General features: G+C 45.3%; 1 long non-coding RNA gene across 1 annotated transcript; it reads left to right on the plus strand.

The window, feature by feature from the left end:
- The first annotated feature begins 3,875 nt into the window (after positions 1–3,875).
- On the plus strand, positions 3,876–11,299 carry LOC141373618 (uncharacterized). The gene is made up of 3 exons (XR_012379820.1): positions 3,876–4,092; positions 7,157–7,309; positions 10,809–11,299. It is a non-coding gene; the product is annotated as an uncharacterized lncRNA (long non-coding RNA).
- The last annotated feature ends 3,292 nt before the right edge of the window (positions 11,300–14,591 follow it).

Consider the following 14,591-nt stretch of genomic DNA (forward strand, 5'->3'; position numbering starts at 1 on the left):
CAACAGAAGCCACAGAATGAGGGACTTGTTGATGTAGAACAGGGGTCAGCAAACTATAGCCCAGGAGCCAAATCCAGAGCATTGCCTGCTTTTATAAATACCATTTTATTAGAACACAGACATGCTTGTTCTTCTATGGATCTATGTCTGTCTAAGCCTCTGGCTGCTTTCAATGGCAGGATTGAGTAGTTGTGACAGAGACTGGCCCTCAACGCCAGCAATATTTACTACTTGGCCATTCACAGGAAAAATCGGCTGATCCCTGGTATAGAATATAGATCAAAGTAGGCTGTCATTCAAGATCCCTGTGAGTTTGTGGCTTTCCCAGTTATTCAGCTTATTTTACTAATGAATTCCTATCTGTATCTCAGGAGGGGTTAATACTAGTTCTGGGCTCAATGGTGAGACAAGTAAAGGATTGTATTCTTCCCCCCCCCCCTTTTGAGAGTTTCCTCCCTGTAAGAGACAGAAGAAAATTGACCATTTACATACCAGCCACTTTACTTATGCCATTACCTTTACTTTTTATGCTAACCCAGTGAGTTGGATATTTTACATATGGAGAAGCTGATCTTCAGAGATGTTAAATAACTCAGCCAAGATTACACAGCTAGTATGGGGTGAAGCCGGGATTTCAGTGCAGGTCTGTCTAATTCCAGATATCAGAATCTTCCCATCAGAGGTTGCTGCCTCCATGCCTTCTGGCCCTTCCTCTGAAATTTCCCCAGAGGCCAGTTCTAGATACTACCTATGCCTTGTTGGCATGAACTAAAGTCAACGAGTTACTTCTTGAAGGATTCCATAGCCTCAGCTCCAGTTGTGGAGTATAAGGCCTTCTCATTTACGGAAGGGAATTTAGGCATCAAATTGAAAGATGAAAAGGGTGTTTTTGGGAAGAGGGGATTAGGAAAGCGTGGCAACCTTCCTCGAATCCTAAAATCACCTCGAGGGGTGACTGCTTTATCACTTGTGTGAAGAGCAATTTAGAACTGTTGCTAATTTATATGAATTGTCCATGTAACTACCCCAGTCCCAAATGAATCACACAGTTTCACTGCATTAGTAATACTTTTTAAACCTATATTTCTCTCAGGTGAGGGGTAGAGATCTGATAAATATGGCCTGGGAGGACCCAGGATCCAGTAGCTCCAGCCTCGTCCCATAAACATCTGTCAGTCCACGCCATGGCCTCTCTCTCTATAGCAGAGCAAGCGTCCTTGCTGGCTTTGCCATCTAGGGTCTTGTCAATGACTCTGTTTTTGAAGGCAACGGAAGAGTCTTGGGTTCTGGAACCAGCCTGGATATGGGGAACTGTCTGCGCTGGCTAAACTGAGCTTCTGGACTGAAGCCAGTCCAGGAGAAGAGGCATCTGATCTGTGATAAGGAAGAGGGGCCAAAGGCGGCTGTAGCTGCCCTTGGTCTGGCCCTTTTGCTTAATATATGGTCAATCTTCTGATGAAAGGGCTGGGAGTTAAAGGTCAGCACTGAGTTGACTGTTAATACACCTGCCCTCCTCTTGCTCCCTGGGGGAGGGATTTTTTTTTCTGTGAGGTTAATTCAGGGTAAATCCTTTTTAGGGAGAAGCAGGAATGGTAAAGACATTTCTTAAAAACTTAAAAAAAAAAAAAAACAGGGAGAAGGCCAATGATTAATCTGTTGTACTCTGGGTTGCAGATCTTAGCAGTACACATGTCTAATTCTATAAAGGCTCAAAGCTCCCAAGCTTATGAAGGGATGATAAATAATAAATAGTAATTAAATTAAAGCTGTGCACATTGGCCCCTCTGCATTCCAGGAAATTTGAAAATGGAGTCACCCTTCATCATGATGGAGACCCTCCCTGAGGATGTTCTGGTGGTACTGAATGGAAGAAGATGTCATGGGAGCTTCCCCACAGACTTCTCAAGCTGTCACAGTTTAGCATCTCCTTTGGGGCAAAGAGAGGTAGAGAAAGAGAGGGCCCTGGGCAGGGGCTGAGGTGGCTGTGGCTGCCTGGGCAGCAAGAAGGAGAGGCATTCGTTTGTGGGAGGCAGTTGGAGCTACTGGATCCTGGGTCCATATTTATCAGATCTCTACCCCTCATCTGAGAGAAATGTGGTATATAAAGGACTGCCAAAGCTGTGAAACCATGTGATTCATTTGGGACTGGGGTGGTAGTGGAAAGTCCACTTAAAAGCTGAGCTGACTCCTCTGGAACAGTAGCTCCACCATAGGGGGGCCACAGCAGGGACTGAGGGGGCCACTCCTTCAGCCTCAGGTGAAAACCTTGAGCCGCCCATTTACGTACCCAGTGTAACATCGGGAAGACAGGCCATGGCTCTGGGCACAATCAGCCAAGGCCACTGCAGCTCATTTCTCAGGTTATGTGGTTTTGAACAAGTTTGAAACACTGAGATAATGACTCCTGGAGGGAGGAGGCCCTGCAGCCAGAGATGTGAGGGTCAGTCTTCATGCAAGAGAAGGATCAGAAGCGTTGATAACATCTGGATGGGTGCGGGTGAGGAGGGACAGAGTCATGGGAAAGTCTGTCTCCTGCAGTCACTAGTGGGGCTGAGGGAATTGGTGTGTGTGTGGGCTGAGGTGGGAAGGGCTGAGCCTCTGACCTCTGGGTCAAGGAAATGCCATTTTCTTTCTTTCCTTAAAGAAGAAACACACACACTCACACAAACACTCATACCAAAAAAAATTCCAACAGTTCATGGTCCTGTTTATTCTCAGACAGGGAGTGGATGGCCATTCAGAGGTGTCCGACTGTGCCGTCCGGCCAGACTGACATCTGTGGGAGTTCAGGGTTTTAAATGTTTAGTCTGCACAAGACCCCCAGGTCCCAGTGGGCTCAATTCCTGATAGGCCTGACTTAGTCATCCACCCCCAACCCCCCCTATGAAATGGAGGCCTGGGGGTTTGGACAAGGGAGGCTTGGTTCCCTCTCAAGTCCAAGGGGAGGCCCAGGCACAGGGTTGTCATCAAATTTGTCAGGAACCTAAGCCTGGGGACTTAGTTAAGGCTAGGTCAGCATCTGCCCTCCACTCCTCTTTGGTCGGGAGCCACCATTTTCTTCTCTGAGGGGGCATGATCAGGGCAGGGCCTCTCTTCATTTGGCCCTTCGTACTTACTGCTATCACTGTACTTACACACAGCCCTGCAGTTAGTTATCAGCTTCCCCCCCGCCCCCATGGTTCTGTTCTCTATTTCTATTTAAATCTTCAGCTTTGAACACAGTGCCTGGCACAGAACTTTTGTTCAGTAAAAACTTTTGGAATTGGCCTGAGCTGAACTCAGCTGAACATGCTTCTCAAAATCCTGAAGATTTCACTGGGCATGGTGGCGTGTGGGACATACACAGGGAGAGAGCTTTGCAGGTCTCTGAGCTTGCCACCTATAGAGTTCCTGGGCCACAGTCATGGAATACCCAGTGGGTGGGGGTAGCCCTCTGACACCTTCGCTGTGCTGGGGGTAGTTTGGCAATGGAAGAGGGACACCTGGAGTCCATGAGACAAGGAGGGGATGACTCCTGCAGTGCCACAGCTTTTTTAACTGGCATTTCTGCAGGGCCTGGGATAGGGACACAATGGGAGTGACAGCGGTTAGATCTAATAATCACCTATTCAGTTCTTGCCTACTCTGGAGTAGCAGCAGGTGAACCTCAGTTAAATAAGTCTGGTTTAAAACATATGTTATTGCTGAAAATAGGCTTTTTAACCAGTTTATGTAACACTTTGCCTCCTCATAGCTCCCAAGGACTAAAGTGTGTGAAGATCCACAAAGCAGAACCAAACAAGTTCAGAATGCAGATTGATAAATGTAATTTATACAAATCAATTAGCAGAATATAAGTTGCAGGAAGGAAGGAAGGGAAGAAGGAAGGAGGGGAAGGAGGGAGAGAGGGAAAGAAACCAAAGTTTGAACTGTGTATTGAAATAATGTCTAATATATTTAGCTAAATGCCTAATTTAGAGGTAACCTCCTGGAAGAGTGCTTGTCCTTCTGGAGTTTCTTTTTGGTGGCCCCTGCAATTTAGCCAGTTGTTCTCTGGCTACGGAAGCTCTAGGTTTGGAGATTCCGCATTGTTACGTGCCAACATCTCAGGAGGTAAGCTTAGTTTCACTGTTCTTCAATCTGCTTTGATGTTGATGCATGTGTCTCTCCTTCTATCTAACACTTATAGTGGGCCTACTCTCTGCATTGTTGGCATTGTGATGTTTTGAAGGGATTCTGAAAATATGGAATGTCCCTACCCTGAGGAACTTACTGTCTAAATCAGGATTTCTTAACCTCTGCACTATCAACATTTTGGGCCAGATAATTCTTTGTTGTTGGGGGCTGTCTTGTGCTTTGTAGGATGTTTAACAGAATCCCTGGCCTCTGCCCACTAGATGCCAATGGCACCCCCTCCCTGCTCTGCCTCACCCTCAGTGTGACCACCAAAAATATCTCCAGACGTTGCCTGATGCCCCCTGGGGGCAAAATCACTTCGGTTGAGAACTGCTTGTCTAATCAGAGACAGACACTCCTGACATAGAGCAATGTGTTAAGTACTTTAATGAATGCATGTTCAAAGGATTATGGGATGAGAAAGGAGGGAACAGGGGATGTTTGTGCTGTACCTTGAATGGTGCGAAAAGGTTCGCCAGGCACGGCACTGAGGAAAGGGCATTGCATGCAGAGGGAACAGTGTGCAAGGTGCAAAGGTATTACAGAGCATGGTGGGCTTGGGCAGCAGAAGGAGCTGGATGTGGCTGGTATGTGGGCTGAATGATGGGGTGGGAGGCCAGAAAGGAGACTGGTAAAGTAAGCCAGGACCAGGTGGAACCGGGCTCTGCAGGCAATGATACACTTGGACTTCACCGTTTTTTGACAGTGGAACCAATACAAATCTTCACACGTAGTCAAGCCTAGGGTTGGGTGGGGGGCAGTTGAGACACTGCTCATGCACTAACCAGCCAATCAAACCAAAACAAATTAAAGGGAGGTATGTGACTTATACTTGGCCTCCCTCTTCCTTGATCACTTCCCCAACTTTTTTTTAAAAGATTTTATTCATTTATTTGACAGAGAGACACAGCGGGAGAGGGAACACAAGCAGGGGGAGTAGGAGAGGGAGAAGCAGGCTTCCCGCTGAGCAGGGAGCCTGATGCGGGGCTCAATCCCAGGACCCTGGGATCGTGACCTGAGCCGAAGGCAGACGCTGATGACAGAGCCACCCAGGTGCCCCGATCACCTCCCTAACCTTAAAGAGAAGTTAGAAGTCAAGTGAACTGAACATAGTCTCTGTCTTATTCATCATGTGTAAACCAAGATTTTTTCCTGGGAGCATAAGATTCTGAGTTACTGTGGAAAAGATAGTCCTTTTCCATGTTATAGAGTTGTCACTGAGAAGGCACTACGTGTCTCTGTCCCCTTGTTGCATCCACGTTAGAGACATGACAGTTTCTCATCAGGGAATGTGGGTGGACGTGGACTGTGCCCCTTCCTGGTCAAGACTCTCTCATGTTCTTTTCTTCTTTCACCGACTACGGTCGGGAATGAAACTTCAAAGCATGGCAGAGGCAAATGACAGAAGGAGCCTGGGTCCTTGAATGATGGTGTGGGAGAGAGCTGCTCACAGACCACTCCTCCAAGATCTTGTGTGAGCAAGAAACAAACTTCTGTTGTGTGAAGCCAGTGCGTTTAGGGTTCATTTGCTCCTGCATCTAGCCTATCAAGTCAAACTCAGAGGCTGCATTTGCTAATCTGGTTCTAAAAGCACAGATGTGCACTCTGTTGCCAGTGCTAAAGACTGGACTCTGAGGCTGAACACCACATTTGAAATGGTGATGGCTCAGGTGATGTGGGGGGAGATGAGGTGCGGGCTTGATCTTCCTTTCCATTGCTTGCAAGAAGAGTCCCAGATGGTGGCTTCCCTCTGGACTTACACCTTTCCCTCCCCACCTCCTTTCACCCCCCACTATTCTCTGCATTCCCTTTTCCCCCGTTTACTAGCAGACCTCCCCATGAAAAGCTGGAGAACCCAACCTTTGGTTTTATGCTAAGTCACCAGGCAGAGAGCTCTGTGGAGCTCCTTGGAAGATGTAAATGTCCAGTGCTTCTCTTTTCGTGGTCTGGGCCCTAGCACTCCAGGCAAGTCTGTTCCATTTGCAGATGTATCTCTAGCCCGTGGCATATAGTAGGTACTCAGTAAATAAATGTTTAGGGCCCCTGGGTGGCTCAGTTGGCTAAGTGTCCAACTCTTGATTTTGGCTCAGGTCATGGCTCAGGGTTGTGGGATCGAGTGAGGCATGGGGCTCCCCACTCAGTGGGAAGTCTGCTTGAGATTCTTTCTCTCTCTCCCTCTGCCCCTTCCCCTGCTCTCTCTCTCAAATAAATAAATAAATAAATAAATAAATAAAATCTTAAATAAATAAATAAATGTTTAAAGGAAGAGGGAATGATTGACACTGCTTCTCCATGTCTTTTCTTTTCTACACTTCAAGTTGTCTGTCAGCTGTCTAAGAGAGCAGATTAAAATAATTTTGCCAGTACTCTTTTTAAAAGGGAGGGCTGAGTAGCCCTTTTATTTTTTTTAAGATTTTATTTTATTTTTTTAAAGAGTTTATTTGTCAGAGAGAGAGAGAGAGAGAGAGAGAGAGAGCACAAACAGGGGGCGTGGCAGGCAGAGGGAGAAGCTGTGTTACCTGGTCCAGTTTGCTGCATCTAAATAGTAGTTGCTTCTCATGCTCCTGAAAACAAGAGAGCTGCCTGGGGTGTGTGTGCGCATGTGTGTGTGCATGTACCTGCAGTATATGTACTGTAGGCCTGATATTAGACACAGGCAAGTGAGATTTTAGTGTTGGGGATCAGATGACTGGTTATGGGGAGTTGCAAGAGTATATGCACTGATAACTTTTACCTTTTGTCTCCTGGGGTAAATGACCTCTAGGATTTTATATGGAGCTTTGTATATACATATTAGTGGCTGTTGCCAACAAGATGGCATGAAGAAAGGCATTGCTTTCTGAACCCCCATTCCCAAATGATCCTTTTTACCCAGTCTGCCTTACCTGTTTGCATACTCTTCATTAGAGGAGGAGCAGAAGGAGAAAGCAGGGGTGGTGGTGAAAAATAGAAGGCAAACTTGAGTATGCTTTTTCTTCTTTTTCTCTTTCTCCGCCTTCAGCCATCATTAGCAGAAAAATGTTTTTAAAAGATCCCTTGATGGCATCCCCAAATGCGAAGGCTGACATTTTCTTAGCTGATGGCCTCCTTCGTGAAGGTATTTTGTGTCCTCCCAGCATGCCTGCTGGATCCCCGGTTTGCTGCAGTTGCTAAGGTAAATACTCTTTCCATTAAGCACCACAGCCCAGGAGTGGCCTAAAGCTCAAATAAATGACCAAGGAGCAAGTTAAACATTCCCTGGGGTGATTTTAACCTATGCAATGGCTTTTTGGGAAAATTGCCTATTTTTTCATGTTTTGGCCAGGCGGGTGTCTCTTATTCCCTTCTTTTTTCTTTCTTTCTTTCTTTCTTTCTTTTTTTTCCCCCTCAGCTGAGTACACCTTTTCTTTCATTTATTCATGCATTGGATGAAGGGTGGAAGCAGGATTAATAAATCACAGAGGACTGCCCTCCCCCCTCCTGTTACCCCCCATCTCCCATCTCAGCTCTGTATTTGTAAAGAAAGAGCAGAATACATGCATTATGTTAACTTTGGGGGGACCTGGGGCATGTAGCCAATTTGAAGAGGCCCTGCTTCCCTTTCCTGTGAAAATACCACAGCATAACAGGCACTGGAGAATGGTGTCCTTCTGGAAGATTCCTCTGACAGGAGGAGGATTCGAGGATCCTGGTCCTCAGTGACATTTCGAGAAATGTGTACCCAAAGCTTTACAGGATGGTTTAGTTTTGCTTGTTTTCCTTTGCCTCAAGAAGGATGTGTTCACAGGCCTCAGGGGGAAAAATAGTGTCCTGACAGTTGTCATGCTTCGTCATTTGATTAAGAGGCCATGGAGACAGCCTTATTTTATTTCAATCTTTTGTAGCTGAGGAGTGTGACTGCCTGGTAGAGAAAGCAGTGCTTGACCAAGTGAGGGAAATCAGGAGTGGACAGTGGCCTCTTGCTGCCTGCCAGATCTCCCAGGAAGAGAATGCTTCCCCGGAAGTCAACTCTCAGTTTTTGCCTGATTACTGCATTTGGGGATTTGCTACTTTGTGCAGCCTGCTTGACCTTCTGCTAGATGACACATTCCTGTGCCCCAGAATCCTGTCTGTTCTGTCCATATTCTTGTGTGTCCACTACATGTGAGATTCTTTTTTTTTTTTTAAAGATTTTATTTATTTATTTATTTATTTATTTATTTATTTATTTATTTATTTTTATTTGAGAGACAGAGAGGGAGGGAGCACGGGAGCAGGGGTAGGGCAGAGGGAGAGGGTGAGAAAGAATCTCAAGCAGACTCCACACTCAGCGTGGAGCCTGATGTGGGACCCGATCCCACGACCCTGAGATCATGACCTGAGCTGATATCAAGAGTCTGATGCTCAACCAGTCACCCCTACACGTGAGATTCTTAGCAAACCACCTGAAAGCACCTCTCGTGACCACAGAGGTCAGGCTCTGAGGGGACTGAAGACCATGATCGTATTTCGCCAGGTAGGTGATGGTTTTCAAACCATGTTTCTCAGAGCTCCCAGGACAGGGAGGGTTCTAGGCTGTGGGTGGTTAGTTCTATGTGGGCCAGTGTGATCTTTTTAAAAATGTGAATTGGATCATGTCAGTCCACTTATTGTACTTAGAAGAAAACTGTACCCTGAGTTTGGCAGCCAGACCCTGTATGTGGGGCTCTTCTCAAACTGCATCTCATGCCCCTTTCCCTGTGTGGAGCTGTGGGATGTTGGCCTCCTGCACAGTAATGGCCTCTGCCTGGAAGGCTCTTGCCCCTTGCTTCCCTGCATCCTTTGGGTTCCCCTTATATGTACTCTGAGAGGTCCTCCCTGACCCAGAGACTAAGTTGGTGACTCCGAGGTACACGTTCATAGAGCCCTGCACTTTTTTTCCATTGTGTGATGCTCAACTGAAATTACATATTTGGTATGATTATTTACTGTCAGTCTTCCACACTAAACTATAAGAGACACAGGGGTAGGGGCAAGTCTGTTCCATTTGCAGATGTATCTCTAGCCCATGGCATATAGTAGGTACTCAATAAATAAATGTTCAGGGTACCTGGGTGGCTCAGTTGGCTAAGTGTCCAACTCTTGATTTTGGCTCAGGTCATGGCTCAGGGTTGTGGGATCGAGCGAGGCATGGGGCTCCCCACTCAGTGGGAAGTCTGCTTGAGATTCTTTCTCTCTCTCCCTCTGCCCCTTCCCCTGCTCTCTCTCTCAAATAAATAAATAAAATCTTAAATAAATAAATAAATGTTTAAAGGAAGAGGGAATGATTGAGTGACACTGCTTCTCCATGTCTTTTCTTTTCTATACTTCAAGTTGTCTGTCAGCTGTCTAAGAGAGCAGATTAAAATAATTTTGCCAGTACTCTTTTTAAAAGGGAGGGCTGAGTAGCCCTTTTATTTTTTTTAAGATTTTATTTTATTTTTTTAAAGAGTTTATTTATTTGTCAGAGAGAGAGAGAGAGAGAGAGCGCGCACAAACAGGGGGCGTGTCAGGCAGAGGGAGAAGCAGGCTCCCTGCTGAGCCCGATCAGGGACTTGATCCCAGGACCCTGGGACCATGACCTGAGTGAAGGCAGAAGCTTAACTGACTGAGCCATCCAGGCGTTCCTTTTTTTTAAGATTTTATTTATTTATTAGAGAGCACAAGCAAGGGGAGTGGCAGGCTGAGGGAGAAGCAGGCTCCTCATTGAGCAGAGAGCCCGACGTGGGGCTCGATCCCAGGACCCTGGGATCACGACCTGAGCCAAAGGCAGATTCTTAACTGACTGAGCCACCCAGGCATCCCTGAGTGGTCCTTTTAAAGCAATTGTTTAGGCAGCCCTCAAAGAGTATAGTCTTTATTTCCCTTCCTGGTGTGGGAAATTGGAGCTTCTTTTTTTTTTTTTTAATAATTTTTTATTGTTAGGGAAATTGGAGCTTCTAATTGGTATGCACAGGGTCTGGATCCTGGAGATCTTGGAAGTGACCTGGATGTCCTGGAGGCTGTCCAGGGCCTGGAACCAGATGAAGAGGCCCCACTGCCCTTTGCTGAGTCCTGAACTCCTTGTTCAAGCAACCCTCTGCCAAACCACCTCGGGCTACAGGACTAGACTCTGGAGTAAGACTTGGATGGAGATATTAGAGAATAGTTCTGACACCCACCTCTTTTTTCTTCTGAAAAATCCCAACTTTATGGCCCTTTCAGGAAATAGGGGGGGTGAAGGCCCAGAATGTAACTGGGGCAGGAGTAGGGGTGGGGGCGAGATGGAGGAGAATTCTTATGTTTTTCGTTCTTGACTCTAAGTCAGTCTGTTTTTGTACTTGTGTCTTTTAAGCTTTTCCACATGTGCCCCAAGGGCCCATCGGTGAGTGTGTTTTATAAACTGGAAAAATGAATAAAAATAAGACCCAGAAGGGAAACACCAGAAGGAGTGTGAAGAGAAAAGTGTTAGTTCCTTTGTACCTCCCAGCTAGGCCTGCCCTGCATTTGTGGGAGTCCCAGGGTCAGGGTTATTTGGCTTTATGGGTAAAATGTGGAGTCTTCGCTTAGAGAAAGCCTCATCGGTTTTGTACTTGGCCTGCTCCGTTCAGCATTAATTAACTTTAGGAAAGTAAAGAGTGATCCTTTTTTATTTGGCTATCTGGCTCCACAAACCTCATTGGCTTCCTGTCCCATAGGTGTTGGATTGATGGGACTGCAAATGTGTAAAGTCTTGCACAGGAAGCCCCCCGGCACGGCCATTCAGAGGCTCTCACCTCCTGCTGGACCCCAAACGCAAGCAACCAGGAGTCCCAGACCCCGTCTCTCAGTTTGCACCTTCGGAAATAGTACCTGAAAGAAAACTACTTTCTTCTCCTAACACGCTTCGGCCAAAACAAGAGCCTGGGGAAGTGGCTACCTGGAAAATAAATTCTCCAAATTGCCTGAAAAATTAATCACAGCCAAAGCCCCAAATATTTTAAAAAGCAGCATATTTAGGAAGTTTGAAGAACTTTGAAATAACTCCAGCAGTTATTTTACCCCACCACAGTCTCTGTCTGTGACTCTAAACCCTGCTCGAGCAACTTTATCAGTAAAAACATTTTTGAGAATGTATACTTCACATATGTTTGTTTATTTATACTTTATGTACACATACATTTTGTACTTACATGTTGCATATATTTAAAAACAAACTCCTAAATAAAATTTTAGCAATTGATATAAATGAAATAAATATTTTAAAATAACAATTTTAATCTCTCAGCAATATGAAAACCTTTTTGTACTGAAGTATGTTATCAATAATCATATTTTTAGTGAGAGCAGTGGGGTTGGATAGGCTCATTATTTTTGAAAATCTTGGGATAATGTTCTGTGACATAGTGAATCAAAAGTCTGCTTCTAGATATGTTTTTTTCAATACCTGGGCTGTAATAACTAACAAAGTATAAGATATATAAGCCCAAATGAAAGATGAGAATTGGGGCTCTCATTTCTGAATCCCAGCCTCTGTGGAGGCATAAATTTTAATCTGTCATAATGTGCTAAAAGCAAACAAACGAGTGAGGGTGTTGTTACCAACTCCTCCTCATATGGGATTCCCACCTTTTCCTAAAGACACTGTTGGTACCATATTTGACACTGATCCTCTCTCCCAGAGCAGCAATCTATCAAATATTAGTAAAGTTTATTTTCTTTATAATTGTGATAGGCAGAAGGTTCTCCAAAGGTGTCCTTGCTCTAGTTCCTGGAAACTGAAAACTTGTGACCTTACTTGGCAAAGGAGACTTTGAGATGTGATTAAAGTTAAGAACCTTAAAATAGAGAGATTATCCTGGAATATCCAGGTGTGCCCAATCTAATACCATGAGACCTTAAAAGCAGGGAACTTTCTCTGGCTGGGGTCACAGGCATGTGGCAAAGGGGAGGTCAGAGCGATTTGGAGTGTGAGAACAAGTCAGCCCACTGTTTTGAGAGGAGTCACCATGGAAAGAGTGACTAGCGATGCCGGCAGCCTCTAGGAGCAAAGACTGGCCCCCAGCTGACAGCCAACAAGGAAACAGTGACATCAGTCCTATAGCCACAAGGAACTAAATTCTGCCAACCACCTGAATACCTTGGAAGAGGATCCTGCCCCAGGGTCTTCAGTAAGGAATGTGGCCTTGCCCACACCTTGATTTTGGCCTTGTGAGACACTAAACAGAGGACCCAATCAAGTCCAACTGGACTTTCAACCTCCAGAAACTGAGATAATACGTTTGTGTTGTTTTAAGCTGCTAGGTTTGTGGCAATTTGTTATGTAGCAATAGACAACTAATGTAATTATATATTAGAAAAACTGTAACTAGAAGTTCTCATCTTTTCTTCCCACACCCCAGTGGTTCATCTTGTGCTCCTCTTGGGGTGTGGGGACACCATTTTGAAACTACTACCTTCCAGAATTGTAGCCCCCATGTGGGAAAAGACACAGAGAACACTTCTAGGTTGTATTTCTGAGCCATTCCCAACAAACCTAGAGAGAAGAGATGTCCTGCCCAAGTGCCAAGCAGCATGACAGTAAATTATGGATATAACATCTTTAACAATTTTCACCAACTCTCCAATTGTCCACCCATCAGCTCCGTCTATCCTTTCTGTCCTCACAGCAATGGGAGGGAAGTAGTGATGAGGCCCAGAATCCCAGCCGTCATGGTACCTGTGGCTGAAGATTCCATTTTAAATGGAATGCCCTTCTTGTTTATGGCCTGATCTCATCCTTTCAGGTTTTGTAGCTGGTTATACTCTTGATGTTCACATGGCAATCTTTTACTGTTAGCATAACAGACGTGATGATGACACAAGTCTGCAGGACTCTTTCCTACTTACAGCGACTCAGTGTAGGCTCTCTCTGATATTTACAACAGTGGGTGAGTGAGGGCACAATCCTCAGATAAGCGGAAGCTCAGAGAGGGTGAGTGACCTGCCCAAGCTAACAAGGCCAATAAGCCACGGAGTCTACGTTGTCGGGGAACCTGGCTCCCACAGGGGTCTGGGAGGAGGCAGCAAGGGTCAGGGCTTACAGCACCAGGATAGTGGGGAAGAGAGAGTATTGACACATGGGGCAATGAACATCCCTCGGCCAGGACTGTGTGGCTGTGTTCTGGTGAGTGGAGGAGCCCGCAGCACCAGGCCTCACTCAGCCCAAATGTGCCTTGCTCATTTTTACCGTGGTAAACCTGCTTATTCCAATCTGTTTGGGATCCCCTCCTGCTTTCTCTCAGCTTCTCAATCCTTCAAAAATGCTTCCATGAAATGCCTCTCCTAGGCTTTCCCTAACCTTTCTTTATTACCTTGAATTCCCATTGTGTTAATTGTTCAAAAGATTCTGACACTTACCATGTGCTGCTTTGTATTACTATTAAAAAAAACAGCGGCTGTCTGGCTGTCTTGACCTCTAAGGTGGACTTCCTGCGTCATGCTTTATACGTTGTTGTGGCCCTACTGTACCTGTCACAGCGGCACATGCGAAAGGGGCTTAATAAATATGTATATGTTGAATGAATGAATGAAGAGGTGCTATTGAATTTCTTCTTCTCTATCTCCGATTTCATGTCTTAACCATGGTTTCCCCCTTTAAAAACAATAATTGTCTGACTTATGTATAGGTTAAAGTGGGAGATCTAAGACTGCCGTCCTAGCTGGATGAATAATAGTATACCCATTTCTGCCTGAAGCACAGATGCTAAATCAGTTTAAAGGCACTGCATGAGAAGGCCAAGCTGGCTTGCAATGGGCTCAGCCTTGGAAAGAGCCACAACACAAACACACCAGTTTCCATGTTGTGTCTGATTTCGGGCAGCAGCTTTGTCCATCCTCCCCTCACCCACAACCAGGACCAGAGTGTGGAATGTGCTACTCAAAGACTGGCTCTCAAATAGAGCTACCCTATGACCCAGTAATTGCACTACTAGGTATTTATCCAAAGGATTCAAAAATACTGATTGGAAGGGGCACATGCACCCTGATATTTATAGCAGCATTATCAACAATAGCCAAATTATGGAAAAAGCCCAAATGTCCATCAACTGATGAATGGATAAAGAAGATGTGGTATAGATATACAACAGAATATTACTTAGCCATAAAAAAGAACGAAATCTTGCCATTTGCAATGAGGTGGATAGAGCTAAAGTATATTATGCTAAGTGAAATAAGTCAGAGAAAGACAAATACCATATGATTTCACTCATATGTGGAATTTAAGAAGCAAAACAGGTGAACATAGGGGAAGGAAGAAAAAAAAATAGAGGGAGGCAAACCATAAGAGACTCTTTTTTTTTTTTTTTTTAAAGATTTTATTTATTTATTTGACAGAGAGAGAGACACAGCGAGAGCAGGAACACAAGCAGGGGGAGTGGGAGAGGGAGAAGCAGGCTTCCTGCCCAGCAGGGAGCCCGATGTGGGACTCGATCCCAGGACCCTGGGATCATGACCTGAGC

Source organism: Callorhinus ursinus, unplaced genomic scaffold (assembly GCF_003265705.2).
Source record: "Callorhinus ursinus isolate GAN/ISIS: 27379988/994484 unplaced genomic scaffold, GSC_fseal_2.0 scaffold10, whole genome shotgun sequence".
NCBI classification, from domain to species: Eukaryota; Metazoa; Chordata; class Mammalia; order Carnivora; family Otariidae; genus Callorhinus; species Callorhinus ursinus.